We start from the raw sequence: 17,416 nt of genomic DNA, 5'->3' as shown, positions 1-17,416 counted from the left end.
CAGCTACTGTGACCAAGTCTATTGCAAATGCTATCCTAAAAAAGATAATTTTAGTATATTAAGATGTTTGTCTGGTGTAGATGATAGAGATGATATACTTGTTACTAATAGAGAACAGTTCACCTTGTAGAGATAAATTTGGATATCATTCGTTTCATCTACAAGATTGTGAAAAAGTTATCACAAAATTTGTTGGAACAAAAGTGAGTTTGTAGTCCAATCCTATTTCTTTTAACATGCCCCTTTATTAAGTACCCCCCCATAGATTATTATAATATTTAGGCTCATATGGGAATACTGTTACTATTTTTAGAACAGTCCTTACAGTCATTTATTCTATTACTAATAGAAACATCAGTTGCTCCAACCAGTCCCATCATCAAGATCTTTCAAAAGTTCCAAAATTGTGGTGTTTCTACTTATTACCAGCAAGCAACAGAAGGGAAATTAATGTGACCTCACTCCACAGCTTGTTATTACACACTTACTGTAACAAAGTGTTTTAAAGGAAAAAAGAAGGTATCATCTACTGTAATCGGCTAGTTTGTATTTAAGTAAAACCATTTACTCTGTAGTATGGTCATATAAACAAGTCCTTCTCTTTCTCTCTCTCCATAGGTTGGCGAGGGAAGTCTCTTCCTCTGGTCCTGATGTTCTCACATCATGTGGTCAGAGACACAGAGTACTAGAAGTTGGTGAGACTTATATGGTCGGAGTTGGATCCCCTTGTAGTCCTATCCAACATGGAGACCCACTTCATCTCATTTTCATTAAAAGAACTCGATCTACTTAATCACTTGAGAGGAAACAAGAAGTAAATGATTTACTGGACGTGATAATGAAAGACTTTGATTAAGTTTGACCCTCTCATTAAGATCATCAACAAACAACATATCATTTAATCTCCACTAGTAATCAACAAACAACATATCATTTAACCCTCCACTAAATAACGTTGTAATAACATCAAACCTAATTTCTTGTGCAATAAGATTTTTTTTTTGATTAAACTAAAAACTATGCCAAGGGGTTAAAAATAATTCAAATCTTTATGCTATCTCTCTCACAGACAATTCACCTCATGAGAAAATGCCCTATAGTTGATGATATCATGTTAATATCATGTTAATATCATAAATACATGTGTAATGTACCTCTTCCTTAGCTAACTTGTCGAGACATCTCAACGGCAGTGCCGTCCATCCCAGTTTGCTGACTATAATAGATGGATTACGAACTGTATTAATATGATTGTACATAAAGAAGGTAATTACCTGGCACCACACCCTCTTCCTGTATCACCATCAAAATATTCATAAAATAAAATTAAATCTTTCAAATTTGGGTCTGTAGCATAACGGGGTCATCACCATGACACGGACGACGCCCATTTTCATCAGTGTAGAAAAATAGATGTTACACGTTTACAGAGATCTTTACTAACATCAAGAAGTGTCATTTCTTTACCAGAACCACTGGGATGTTCAACTTTAAATCAGTACCATAATAAAAATGATAACGTTCTAGACTTTCTATAATTAGAAAATTCACTAAAATGAAGAGAAAAATATGACAAATATCTCTTACATAATCACAATGTACATGTAGACACAGTTATGATAAATATGGTTACTTCTTACCACACAACCAAATAGGCCCACGCCAGTTACTGTTACCACCAAATAAATATTATCACTTTCAGCTGGTACATAATGTACGCAGTGTGTCTCTCCGCCCACCTAATAAAATATTATCAGTATATCCATCAAACATCCATTAATCCATTATGTATTATTAATCATTATTTACATCCTTGTAGAAGGGGGTTTTCCAGATGAACTTTAGATAAGATCTAATACCAAAAGGAGAAAGGAATTCATCTTCATTTAACATATATTTAAGAACACGCTTTAGTTTTTTCTGCAGAAGGTATAATCCAATAAAATGACAAAACTGGTTATCTCAAGATTATCTAAAGTAAGAAATCTAAAGAGACATCAGTACAAATTAGAACTAGTGTTTTTTCTTCATACCTGTGATGCAAGATCACCTCTATTCTTGAGGAAACCATTTAAGTCTTTTACGAAATCCTGGTAGTTGTTGTATGACTTCATCCTCTAGTACCAAAAGGCAAACAAAGGAATAAGACCAACCATAGAATGAACACGTAATGGTTGACTCTTACCATCAGACCTAAAATTTATTTACATTATTTAACTTCTCTTCTATCCCCCATATCCATCCCTCTATTAAATTCTTACTTTAAAAAATCATACCTAAAATCCATCATCTTCATGCCATAGTCCCTCTCCTATATGTCCTTCACAATCTCTTCCCATGTTATTCCATCAGCATCGACCATTAAGACAAAATGTTCAAAAAACTTTGATGCCATATCTTCATAGAACACTATCATGTAGAGCTAAACCAGTGCTATATCTAACATGTACAACACAGAAGAATGCCATCCAAGCTGTTCCGTCAGCCTGTTCTAACTCTCCCCCATTTGGGAGGGGCTTAGGCGATCAAAAATCCCTATAGAAGTATAAATTACTCTAAAATTATTTATTGAGTAATAACCTATGTTGTCAAGGCCTAGAAAACCACCCGAAAAAACGTTCTTTCCTCGGGATCTTTGCGGTTCACCCACCTACAAATGTATATTCATAATATCAATCTGTTACACATTTAGAGAATAGGGTCATATAATATATTTGTATGATGTAATGTTTTATTTACCAATTGAAATTGAGAATGAGTTTCTGAAAAGCTCTCCCTAAAAATTTGACATCTCTTTGGCCTTTGGGAGCCCGTCATTTTGTAGACTCGCACAACGGCCCAGGCATGAACTGGAGGATTGACATCTGAAAATTTGAACTCATACGCAGGAATCTGCCCATTAGGGCCATATACCATTCTCGTAGGAACAAAATGAGTTGTTCTTTTGCAAATTCTGGATCCACTTTAGCAAAAGGAATCATATGGAATGCTAAATCCCAAGAGGCATACTGTAGAGAGAAGAAAGAGAAGTTTATAAATTACATGTATTCCCTCTTATTAAGCAACAATAATTGTAGATAATGTAAATAATTTATTTACATGTAATACATTTTATCAAACAAAATAGATGGAATAAACATTGGACGTGTACATGTAGACATAATACATGTAGACATAATACATGTAGACATAATGCATGTAGACATAATACATGTAGACATAATACATGTACATATAATACATGTAGACATAATACATGTAGACATAATACATGTAGACATAATACATGCATCACATAATACATTATAATACATGTAGACATAATACATGTACATATATACAGGCAGACATAATACCTTATAAATACATGTAGACATAATGCATGTAGACATAATACATGCAGGGACATAATACATGTACAAATTGTACATATAATACATGTATACATAATACATGCAGACATAATACATGTACATATAATGCATGTAGACATAATACATGCAGACATAATACATGTACATATAATGAATGTAGACATAATACATGCAGACATAATACATGTACATATAATACATGTAGACATAATACATGTACATATAATACAGGCAGACATAATACATTATAATACATGTAGACATAATACATGTATTAATCTCTTTAATTATTTATTTTGTTCATTTACCCAGGGGTATTCCCCATTTATCGGGCATAGATTTACATCTCTATTAAACAAATGTTTCCATTCTTTATTGCGTCCCTCGTAGCGTTGAGCGGAAGGATGAGGCATTTCTGGGGTCTCCATTCATCCACGCCCCACAATGTAATGAGAGAATTGTTTGCTCCAGAGAAGACCTGAAGAATGGACAGATAAATAATAAAAATGGATGAATAATGAATACAAACTTATCCATCCATCCATCCAATTGTCTGTCTTGTCCATTTGCCCATCTATCTATCCATTTATCCATAACAGCATATCCTTGACGAGAAATTCTTTTTGTTCAGGAGTAAAGAGTTTGGTATAATTCCATCATAAAACTCATCAGCCTCAGAAATTCGATTAGAAAACATTTTATCAAACTCATCACCGAGAGATCTTTTTTTGGCAGGGACTCATCATCGCATAACCTCAATTTTACAACCACATCTCCACCAGCTGGCCCCTTCAAAATGTAATGAGCGGCCACTTTAGTACCTCTATGATCCAGGACTAACAGCATCCTTTTTCACCATTAACCAAAAACCTATAAAGTTCCTCCGAGTAATCTACTTTTAAAATATGCATATTTGTACATACTCCTATGTGTTATATGACATATGTACTTATAACTTCATAATACCTATACTAACATGCCTATACTAACATACCTATACTAACATACCTATGAAAAGCATCTTTAACATAAGGTGTGTAATGATCTACTCCATATAGTTTTCTTCATATTGGTTTCATTCTCAGGTCCAGAGAAAATGGTGGTTGACTGCCGTCGGGGCCTGGGCCAACAAACCAATGACTGATACCAAGAGTTTCATGGGTCCCTTTGATGTGGTTTTCCTCAACCTGTAAGGTGAAATCAGTACTTACCACAGTGAACTAGGATAGCTACCATTAATAAGCTCTAGACTAGTGAACATCAGTACTTACCACAGTGACCTAGGATAGCTACCATTAATAAGCTCTAGACTAGTAACAATCAGTACTTACTACAATGACATAGGATAGCTACCATTAATAACTCTAGACTAGTAAACACCAGTACTTACTACAAGACTGGATTAGTTAACATACCTCTTTCAGCAAAGCTTTCCTTGTTGCATCCCTCATGCTCACAACCCCATATCCAAGTATTTCGATACCACAAAGTGGGCAACAAATGAACAGTACTCTCCTCTGGTCCACGATTACACACTTTGATACGAATCAGAATATCATTAGGATTAACTTTAGCATACTCAGCAGCATAAACCATCCCAATATCGCTATCATCAAAAATTCCTGTATGTTCCAGTTCATATTCAGGATCATGGACGGAGCGCTTTCTTCCCTCGCAACAAGTTTTTGAGTAGGGGTATTCCTCTTGTGGGTATTTGTGAAGTGCTTTCATGTACGAATGAGAAGGAGTGGAGTCAAGGTAGTAATAGCATTCTTGCAATCCTCGCCATGGTTACCTTCAGATCTGTTTAAACCAAACAATCGCTCCTGTATAGAGAAATTAAGACAATCATGTGATATGTAGTCAAAGTCATGTGACTATATTGTTAAAAAGTCAATTTAAGTATAATAAGTAGTTTGTTTTGCTGGAAATGACTTAATAATAGGTATTCTTATTATTCGTAACAATAGTAAAGTCATATTAATACTTTAATATAGGGTCTTTCTCATTCCAGAGGGCCATCCAAAACAGAGTCGACATTGACGATCTGTAATACCCAGGAGTCCATCCTCTCCCCAACGATAAGCACGAGAACGAGCATGATCATGAGTAAAATAGTCCAGCTGCAATATTCAAAGCAATACAATAGAAACAATAATATATTCAACAACAAGTAATGCCATGAAAATGTATCAGTTACATATTATGTACATGTATATGTCATTTTCCTGCTTAACTAAGCCATTTCATTCGGCTATAGCATAGTTACATACCATGATCCGTTCTGAATGAGTAAATCTTCACGGACGGTACCCATTGTCTCTCAGACAGATATGGTCCCATCTTTTTCCAATTATCTTCACACACTTTATCCTTTTCGCAATCTTTCCGCCTCACTGCTTGATAGATGAATACCAACTACAGTGGGAGGCACGCTTGAAAAACCTCTCAGCTTTACAGCTGGACGGGTGACATCATTTTGCTGTGGCACCTCCTCCTTTCAGCCATAGGTTTTGATCTCAGGTGAAGTCGTTTAAATCTATAGGAGTTTGGTGCTCCTTGTCAGCTGATTTGTTAGTCGAGGACTTCCTCTTTTTTGCGGAAGAGCGATGACATAATAAGGTAGTTAGTTTATGAGGCTCTCAATGTCAAATGGTTTACATAAGTACTAAGAAAATAATGTTTGCTTAGTAACAAGGCTGCTGCTGAAACGCAATCAAACACGTGGGTGGGTGGTGGGTGTGGCTTAGCTGGTTAATAGTAGTTATAAAAACAGGAAATGGCCACTCAAAGTACAAGACAAGTTTTACAGAATTTGAGAGGAAAAATATGATAACAATGTAAGTGAAATAAGTCAATAAGTTAATAATATGTTTTTATTGATAGTTTTTAATCTTTAATCTCTTTCTCTAGTCGTGATTTGAGTGTGGTGCTCTTAATCCTCAAGGGGCTCAGTCACATATGGCATTTTTATCTGTCTAGAATGTTCTGGAAAACATCGTGGAATTGGTACACCATATCAGGTACTATGACACCACTATATGAATAATATAAACTTTAAAGGAACACCCATTTTATTTAGTTTAAAAGACACACACACTGTTATAATTTTTTAGTTTTGTTCGTTCTACAACTATGGACAAATGGAAGGAATCAGAGCTAGAAAAAAATGAAGGTACAGTTTTCGTTTCATCACCAAATACATCCAATCAAATTCATTTAGGTTGGCGGGAACAGAAAAGCCCGGGAGTTTTTTGAAGTCACACTGACATACATCCTAATATGAGTCTCCAAGAAAAATACAACTCACGAACAGCTGCTCTTTATCGAGACAAAGTAAGACACACCATTTAATATTAACTTTCTTTATACCTCACATTGTATAGATTCGTTCCTTATCTGAGGGCGTGGTTGGAACGAAGATACTTCCTCTGCCAGGCATCATAAACCTCCCTCTACTCAACGACCAGCCAATACAACATCCTCTTTGTAAGATAACTGTTTTGCTAAGAGTAAAACCCTTTTATTATTATTAATTAATTTTGTTCATAGTAAGCAGAATGTAATCACTTTATTTTAACAGAGATCCTAAAGGTGATGATGATCTTGAAGATTTTTTTAAATGACACAAGTGAACATACGTTTAGCAGCAGATCTCAAGTCCCTGAGAATTACGGAGGATATCAGGACTCCAATCCAACTGGCAATAAACAGTAAGTAACTAATAAAAGTAAAATAGTTGATCTCTCTCTCTCTCTCTCTCTCTCTCTCTCTTTCTCTCTCTCTCTCTCTCTCTCACACACACACACACAGATCAAAATACATAGCTTTGGTAATACACCTGTAAAGAGACAAGAAACAAGAAGAGAGTCAGACTTCTTTAGTGGAGCTTGGACTTCTTTACAATCAGTTAGAACTTGTAGACATAACATTACTGAAATGAATCCGTAACCACAACACTCTAGTTAGACACCAGCCCAACCCTGGCAGCTGGTATAGCAATTTAGCATATACTAAAAAACCTATATATGTGGATACTGCAATACAAAAGAGTTTGATTTGTATCTACTAAAGAAAGCTATATAGACTATAGAATAAATGTAACAGTTATATATATATATTAATACTATTGTCAATTGTTTTTATCCTGTTCTTCATGCAGTCATATTTGTCTATTCTTTGATACAGGGCTGGAGCTCATTTTCTACTGGAGCTAGTAACATAGCCTCTCAAACTAGTGAGGGACTATCCAAGTTTGGAACAACTCTTCAAGAAAACGTTTTGAAAACATCAGCAGAAAGGTGGTTTTAACTAAACTAGTACTATAGTATTGATATTCTATCTTTTAGGCCAGCAAATTTGGGACACTACGTCAATGATTCTATGATACAACCTACTAAGCAAAAAGCACAAGAGGGACGACTTTGGAATGATATGTCTACCTCTGCAAGCCAGTTTGCTTCCAAGGTAAGAAATTAGATACTTTAATAAACCTCCTTCTTCCCCCCCCCCCCCTCTCTCTCTCTCTCAAGATCAAAACTTCAGGTAGTAAAGGTTGGACTGACTTGACAACTTGGCTACAAGGTACTAACACAAGAACAGAAAATGAAAGCAACGAACAAGGACAACATGACGAGGACATTGAAGAGAGCAGTGAAGAAGAAGATGATGAAGAAGAAAAAGAAGAGCCATTGAGATTAGAACCTAAAGAAGGACTGTTAATTGATTTTAGTGATGATAAACCTACCACAAAACGGAACAACCACACCTACTGCTAATAAGAAGAGTAGCTCAGGACTATCAGGTAGTTATGGAGCTATGGGAGGTGTTACAACCACTGAGACCAAACCATCGACAACTACAGCTGGAGAATGGGATGATTGGGCTACTGATTGGGGGTGGGGCAGTTCTAACAAGAACAATTGAGTTGTTATATTGTTATGTTATAAAGTTCAATGTCTTATTTAATATAATCTATTGATTTAAATTTTCTTTTGAAAATTTTATTATCACTACATGTTAAAGACTGTCACAATATGAGAGATATGTTAAAAGCTTAATGTTATGAATTCAGACACTTAATTCTGTATTATTATTAAATGCATGCTTTATTCTCAAGCTCTTCAAATTTAGAGTCTCATTGTCCTCTCTTGTGAATTTGATTTGTATTGGAACTATAATACGTAAAATGGGTTTCTTCTTTAAATGGTAGTTTTTTCTCAGGAGGATCCATCAGATCATTGTAAGGTACTTATTAAAGGAAAAGAAGAAAGGACTCTTTTCAGGGACACAAATTTATCTTGAATATTTAATATTATTTTACAAAATATGAAAGTATTGTCAGTTTGATGATACTAATGGTAAGTATCTATGTATCTATAGTGGGAGTTCAGAGTTGATCTTGTAAGGAAATTGAAAGGTCTCCAGTCTAGTCAAGGAGAGTCCAATAATAAAAAGTACAGTAGCACACATCTACATTTTTCATCAGCACTAGTAAATTGAGTGTTTCAATACAATTTTTATCATATATGTGCAATTAAAAATAAAATTTGTGTGTATTCATAGACACTGAAACCCTAAACTTAAATTGTTAACAAACAGCAAATTAAATAAAAAACGTTAATTTTAATACCTAAAAACATAAAAAGAACTTGATTAAAATAAATATTAAAACAGAAATTAAACCACGTTGGGTGGGCGGGAAAATATCATGAGCACGTGTACACCCCTAGGAAGCAAACGCATGACCACCATTATGGCGGGAAATATCAGCCACTAGCACGCGTCTGATGAGCCAAAAATTACATGGTAGTAGCGCGCTGGCATTTCCCACCAAATTTTCACGGGTTTGTGCCTGGTGTTTGTCAAAATGAAGTATGACAGAGATGTCTTGATAACATAAAGGACTTCATGTTTCAAGGTTATGCAAGTTCAAAGACCCCTCGTGGGTCTTCGTCGCTACGACTCGTCGTTGATTGTTCTAAGTTCTCTGATGGATTGCTTGTTTTCAGTTCTCTGATATTTTGATTGTTCTCAGTTCACTGATGGATTTGCTTTTTTCAGTTCTCTGATATTTTGATTGTTCTCAGTTCACTGATGGATTTGCTTGTTTTCAGTTCTCTGATATTTTGATTGTTCTCAGTTCACTGATGGATTGCTTGTTTTCAGTTCTCTGATATTTTGATTGTTCTCAGTTCACTGATGGATTGATTGTTTTCACTCTGATGTTCTCAGTTCATTGATTGATTGTTTTCAGTTCTCTGATATTTTGATTGTTCTCAGTTCACTGATGGATTGATTGTTTTCAGTTCTCTGATATTTTGATTGTTTTTCTCAGTTCACTGATGGATTGATTGTTTTCAGTTCTCTGATATTTGGATTGTTTTCAGTTCACTGATGGATTGCTTGTTTTCAGTTCTCTGATATTTGGATTGTTTTCAGTTCACTGATGGATTGATTGTTTTTCAGTTCTCTGATATTTGGATTGTTCCAGTTTTCTGATATTTTGATTGTTCAGTTCTCCAATGGATTGACAGTTCTCTGATGTTCTCTTGATGAAAAAGGTGAGTCGCTCTCCTGTCCATTCTCCTCTCTCTTCTTCCTTCAAGCCTTCTTTCCTCTTCTTTTTTAATTTTATTTTTATTTTTTTTTGGGCTATTCAGCCTATACACCATACACACACTCATACAATCCTAAAAATCATCTCCCTCCTGCCGCTCGGCGGCCTAAAAAAATTTTTTTTTTAAATATCTCAGGCCGCCGAGTGGCGGGGGGGAGCTCTGATCTTCTAGGGTGCGCGTGTGTGTGTGTGCTGTGTGTGTGTAGGTTGGTAGTCCCTTTTCACTTCCTCTGTCTCTCTTCACTCTCTATCCATGCACTCATTGTCACCATCAGTTCATGACTACTCTCTTTTTCTTTCCCTGCAGGAGCAGCACTGGCGAAAAAGGTGAGCTATCTTTCCATCCATCCATCCATCCATCCATCCATCCACTTCTCATCAATTCTCATCCAGTTGTTATTTTTTCTCTTCCTCCCCCTCTATGTTCTCAACTGGTGGACTGACTGGACTCTTGGGAACTCTCCATCTTCTTTTTTCTACTATTGTGGAATTGGAGACCTTCACTGGACTTTTTGGTGGATTGGAGACCTTCACTGGACTTCTTGGTGGATTGGAGACCTTCACTGGACTTCTTGTGGACTGGAGACCTTCACTGGACTTCTTGGGGACTCTTCAACTACAGAGACCATCTTATCTTAAATTTTTTTATTTGTCATTTTTCTCTCTTATTTTCAATTTTTTTCTTGTTTTTTCCTTAGTTTTTTTTGTATTGTTCTAAAGTATAGTTTTTTTTAAAAAAAAGACATTTTTCACTTAACTCTTAACTTCAGTTTTGAAGGTTATTTTTGAAAAATATATATATTTTTTCTTATAGTTTATTTGTCATTTTTCTTTCTCTTATTTTCTAGTTTTTTTCTTTGTTCTAAAGTATAGTTTTTTTTTTAAAAAAAGACCTTTTTCACTTTTTCTTTGTTCTAAAGTATAGTTTTTTTAAAAAAAGACATTTTTCACTTAACTCTTAACTTCAGTTTTGAAGGTTATTTTTAAAATTTTTTTTCTTTTTAACTCTTAACTTCAGTTTTAAAGGTTATTTTTAATATATATATATATATTTCTTTTAGTTTTTTAAAAAATATATTTTTCAATAGAATAAAGTCAATCTTAACTCTTAATTTTAGTTTTGAAGGTTATTTTAATTTAGTTTGTCATTCTCTTTTATTTTCTCTTTTATTGTTTATTTTCTTTTTCTTTTAGTTTATTTTCTTTTTCTTTTAAAGTTTGCTATTTTTTATATTATTTGTTTTTAAAAACATTTTTCACTAAAATTATCAAAAGTCAATCATAACTTAGGTCTTTCTTCACCAAGATCTCCTGATTGTTGGGTCAGGATGGCAACAGTGGACAATACTTTTTTAGTCTTTGATCATACATACCACACCCACTGAAAATAGAAACACTATTATTAATTAATGCAAGACAGTAAAAAAGAATTGAATAAAATAATACAAACTTGTCCTGGCTTCTTCTCTAGTACAATTCTCCTTCTCTCAATGCTAGTTTGCCAGTGTTTTTCCTAATGCATCTCTTCCTGTTAACAGAACAATTTGAGGCATAAGTTCAATTTTCTACGTAGTTTATTGCTTCATTAGTCAGGTTACCATCTTCTTTCTGCTGTGACATTTCCTTTTTGACATTTGAAAACTTCTCCAGGTAGCTAAAGCTCTCCATTTAAGTAGACACAGCCTAAGAAGTGATAAAATGATTTGTATGTGTCAAGTTCTATTTCTGTTTGCCAAATTTGGATCTAATAAAAAGTGTAGCTCAGGACTATCAGGTAGTTATGGAGCTATGGGGGGAGGTATTACAACCACTGAAATCGAAAACTACAGCTGGAGAATGGGCTACTGATTGGGGTTGGGGCAGTTCTAACGAGAACAATTGAGTTGTTATATTGTTATTGTAATAAAGTTCAATGTTGAAAATATTTATTATCACTACATGTTAAAGACTGTCACAATATGAGAGATATGTTAAAAGCTTAATGTTATGAATTCAGACACTTAATTCTGTATATATTAAATGTATGCTTTATTCTCAAGCTCTTCAAATTTAGAGACTCATTGTCTCTCTGTGAATTTGATTTGTATTGGAACTATAGGACGTAAAATGGTTTCTTCTCTTTAAATGGCAGTCTTTTCTCAGGAGGATCATCACATTCCATGATAAAACGGCGACAAAGCTAAATCAAAAATTAGTAAAAATGTATAATATATTATATACAGAATAATTATAGTGTAATTTACTTTTGTTAATAATGTCTTCATTTCTACTTCAGCAAAACGACGACCTATAATATTAATATAATAACAAAATATTATATATTAGAAAGCTTACCCCAACATGATCTGATTCCTACACCAAATTGAAGTAAAGCATATGGATGAATGTTATCTCTAGACCAACGATCTGGATCAAACTTGTGAGGATCTTTATAAATTTTTTTATCTCTACCAATTGCATATTGACAAACACTGATAGGTGTCTAATATATAGTACATGTTGTATATTAATATTAATATAGTATTGACCTTACCTGAGCAGGAATGTTATAACCATTTAATTCAATATCAGTGTCTAATGTCCTTGAAAAGATGGGTACCACTGGATTCAATCTGAAATAGAATTAAATAACAATAAACAGTGACCAGTATTTTTATTTACCTTTGTGCTTCTTTAATAACATTCATTAGATAAGGCATCTTCTGTAAGGAGAGACCATCAGCCTCACCTGTTTCTCCTAATACAGATACTACCTGGTCTCGCAACTTCTCTTGTACTTCACGATGTTTAGATAACTCATATAGAACAAAGGCAACTGTTGCAGCTGTCTATTGTGTAGAAAAAATATTATGGCATTATTTTAAGTAGAATGTAACTTACTGTGTCCATTCCTGTTGCCAGAAGTATTGTTGAAGATTGAATAGCTGTTTCAATAGGCATTCTTCCCTCAATAAGCCATTGCTCCATTAAACTCTGACCAATCCTTTTTTTGCCCTCTGCTTTCTGAACATTGTCATTTATTTTTTCCCATGCACAAGTCAGCATATTTGCGACCAATTGCATTCATTTTGTCAGTACATCTGTTGAAATCCTTACGTAATTTGTAGGCATCAACTTATACAAAGGTACAGCTTTTATTATCCTGTCTAAAATTTTTATTCCTGTTTCAGTACATTCTTTTAGTTCAATTGCATTCAAATTATGATCTGTGATTGCATCAATCTCTGCTCCAACTGTGAAGTAAGCACCAACTATAATATATATATACAGATAAATTATAATACAAATTTAGTCAGTTCTTCACCTTCAAAACTCCAATATGTAATAAGATTTTTTGACATCATCTACATAACCATTCTCATCTTGTGCTTTAACTATATTTTGTAAAAATTGATCAGTAGCTCTGTTTAAAACCAGGTATATAACCATATACATTAGCTGGTGCATGCTGCTTTCCATGCAAGCTACGCAACTGTTTCCATTTTTCACCAGATCTAATAAAAAACAATACTCTAACATAGTACTATTACATCAATCTTACTCAAATGGTAGGGTTGTACTCTCTTGTCTTTTGTTGTACAACCATTGCATATTTTTTTCCAATATAGTTAATCGACTTGGATAATAACCTTCATTACGAAACAATATCTCAGCAACAGCAGGATCACATGACATCACTGGAGAAAAACCTTTGGATACCAAAAGAATATAATATATCATATAACCTGATATGATAGAATTTGGAGTTAAAAGTCTGAACAATTATAGTGTTTGGAGTAATTAAAATGACAAGATACCACTTAGAACTTGTCTATAATGAATGTAGGGATGACAATTTCAAAAAAAAAGAAAGGAGGTAGGAATGAACACTCAATTTTGTGTTAGCCTGGGAAAACAAGATCAGCTAGAAGCAGAAGATGGAACAATTTGACTGTTTAGCTAATTCCAGTTTTCTACTTTAGTATGGAATACGAACTACGACAAAAATAGCGTCCAATTCACGATATTCCAAATTCAAAATTCACGACCTTACTGGAAAATTGACGGTTATCGTTGAGAATTGCAAATTCACTATAAAATCGTGAATTCGCGAATTGCAATAATCGAGAATTCTCAGTAAAATAGTGAATTGTGAAAATATGATAATCGTGAATTTCCGGTGAATTTGAATATGGAGTATGTGGAATGGATGGACTATAGGTATATATGTCTGCAGGCAAATACTTGTATCATTTGAGTAACCACTAAGCATTTTGTCAATTCAATCAAGGTATTTGTTACCATTGTGTTATCAATACAACACAATTAAGCTTAATATTAATACTGAGTTACCACAAACCAGAACTACTATTGTCTAACTCAATGTATTAAAGCCAATTAGAAGCCAAAAAGGAATCTTTGTAGTTTTTGCGCAATACTCAAAAATATGAGTGAGAGACTAATACTGTTTCAACTGTACTAACAACGATGTCTGAGATCCATGCATCTATTTAATCTAGCATCTACTTTTACTGACTGAGTTGGACTAATTTCAATTATATGTAATATATGATGAAGTACAGGTAAAAATATTTATCACATAGATTGTGTAAATTATTGTCTACGCTATGTGATTTTGTTATTAATTAGTCAAAAGAGTTATTTCATGAATGTCAGACACACGTGCGAGGGAAGACACTAGTATTATTATGTTTAATATGTCTGGCCACCCATCCATAAAAATGCATGCCATTATCTGTATAAACAGTGTTGAACTTACAAACTGTCAGTTCCACATATTAATCAAGACAAACATAGAACAGACATTGTTAATGCATTTCAAATAATATGTACAACAATTAACCAAAAATATGTTTGACGGTGTAGTTATTGTAGCAGACTCTAATATTATGCTACTTTGTTGAAATGAGCCATTCTTTATTGAGCTTGTAGTTTCTATTATAGGACTATAAAGATTTAATTTATACACTACAAAAATGAAAAAACCACAATATTCACAATTTGAAGTTGTAAAAGGTAATTATAACTGCTCATACTAGCTAACTAGTAACTAATAGGTTTTACAAGGCTACTATCTTTTGATCACACAGTGAGTGTTTTTTTATTAGAATAACTAACATATATAGGATCAACTAGTTTTGCTTCAATGGCCATGCAGTAAATTATCAACGTATATAGTAATTTTTATCATGTTGCATATACAGTTGCAAATGTTGAGACACATATATATAATAATATGATTATAACTATATATATCATACCAATATATTAACATTTTAACATGTACAACTTACCCTCCTGGAAACTTGAGTCTAATAAGAGGTCCTAATTCCTTGAAAAACTGATCCAAAATCTCGCTGAAGTTTTGCTTCTGCATTTTTTTTCATTATTAAAAGTGAATGTCCAAGAAATGGTACAGCGCCTTTTGGTGACGGTATTGAATCTACGGGTTTTAGTTCTACCATCTCGTCTGTAACTGACGTTTTGCAATTGGCACGACATTGTAAAGTAATTGAAGGAGAACGGCAAACTGGTAAAAGGAATCTTTTAGGTAATAAAAGAGATGCCATACTCATACTATGAGTGCTGTTTCATTCGATCGAGAGCTCTAGCTAATAAATACACTCCTTCATTGTCATTATATTACAGTATATGTAATTATATATGCTAGTATATAGCTCGTTAATTACTACTAAATTATATACTTTAAAATTCCTGCTTAATTATAAAGCGATGTAACCTCCTCTTAGAAGTGCTGCAGGGATACCTTTAAAAATGTATCTGAAAACAGAGATACTATAGTTTTAAGCACCAATATATCAACTATTAAGTTCTTACTACTATTTGCAGTTAACGTTTAACTTCCTATCGTGCATGAAGAAAAGGCCACACACGTGTGTGAATATCTTAATATTAACTGAAACCATCGAATAAAATTGAATAAAAATAGTTTGTTGTGTGGATGGTTACTATTACTGTAAAGCACTTATAATTATTTAAGTACCACTACAAACTCTGTAGATAATATCCATCAGAGGTAAATAATATGGACAATAGAGTTCTTTCATACTTTACATGATTGCTCATATTTTAAGCTACAGAAGGAATGACATTTCCGCACTAAAGAATAGGATTTACATTACATACAAAATCTCATAAAGTACTATTGTCTCTCAGTGAATTTGATTTGTATTGGAACAGCAGGACGAATGATGGATTGTTCTTTAAATGGCAGTCTTTTCTCAGGAGGATCATCACATTCCATGATAAAATGACGACAAAGCTACATCAAAAATTAACAAAAAAACCCCCTGTATTAACAAAAGTAAATTACACTATAATTATACTTTTGTTAATAGTGTCTTCATTTCTACTTCAGCAAAACGACGACCTATGATATTAATATAATAACAAAATATTATATATTAGAAAGCTTACCCCAACATGATCTGATTCCTACACCAAATTGAAGTAAAGCATATGGATGAATGTTATCTCTAGACCAACGATCTGGATCAAACTTGTGAGGATCTTTGTAATTTTTTCATCTCTACCAATTGCATATTGACTAATAATAATAGGTGTCTATATAACACAATGAAAAATGGCATGAAACACATACTAATCATTTCATAAGCTTTTGAATAGAGTTGTTTGTATAAACATTGTCTGATAAAAGTGGTAGTTGAGTTACATCCTACACTTCTTCAACAATAGAATACATCCTGAGCAACCATATATCATGCGTGATAGGATTCATTACTCTACATTTCTATCATTGCATGCACAACATAAAAACAACGGACTTTTTTAAATTGTTATATTTTTATTATAGTGTAATAGTGTAGTGTAACATGATACATAGCTGCTCTCTGTATAGTACACACTGCATATATAGTTGACTCACATTAGCTGGAACATTATAACCATTAAGTTCAATATCATTGGGTAGTGTTCTTACAAAACAAGTTACAACTGGATTTAATCTGTAGGATTAACTATATGTATCATTATTTATAATTAATGTCTTGATACCTTTGTGCTTCTCTTTAATAACATTCATTAGATAGGGCATCTTCTGTAAGGAGAGACCATCAGCCTCACCTGTTTCTCCTAATACAGATACTACCTGGTCTCGCAACTTCTCTTGTACTTCACGATGTTTAGATAACTCATACAGAACAAAGGCAACTGTTGCAGCTGTCTATTATCCAGTTATAAAAATCTATTACAACTAATGACTTACTATATCCATTCCAGCAGAAAGAAGTCCTGCTGAAGCTCGAATGGCCTGTTTTAGATGACATTCTTCCCTCGATAAGCCATTGTTCCATAATGCTTTGACCACTCATTTTTTCACCTTTAGCTTTTTGAACACCTGCTTTTATTTTCTCCATGTACAGGTCAGCATACTTACGACCAA

General features: G+C 33.7%; 1 pseudogene; it reads right to left on the bottom strand.

Annotated features, from left to right (window-relative positions):
* Nucleotides 1–1,154: 1,154 nt before the first annotated feature.
* Nucleotides 1,155–15,370, bottom strand: LOC121391559 (annotated as a pseudogene).
* Nucleotides 15,371–17,416: the final 2,046 nt, after the last annotated feature.

Source organism: Gigantopelta aegis, unplaced genomic scaffold (assembly GCF_016097555.1).
Source record: "Gigantopelta aegis isolate Gae_Host unplaced genomic scaffold, Gae_host_genome ctg2651_pilon_pilon, whole genome shotgun sequence".
NCBI lineage: Eukaryota > Metazoa > Mollusca > Gastropoda > Neomphalida > Peltospiridae > Gigantopelta > Gigantopelta aegis.
Note: the sequence above shows the minus strand (reverse complement) of the source record. Positions and strands in the feature narration are given on the sequence as shown.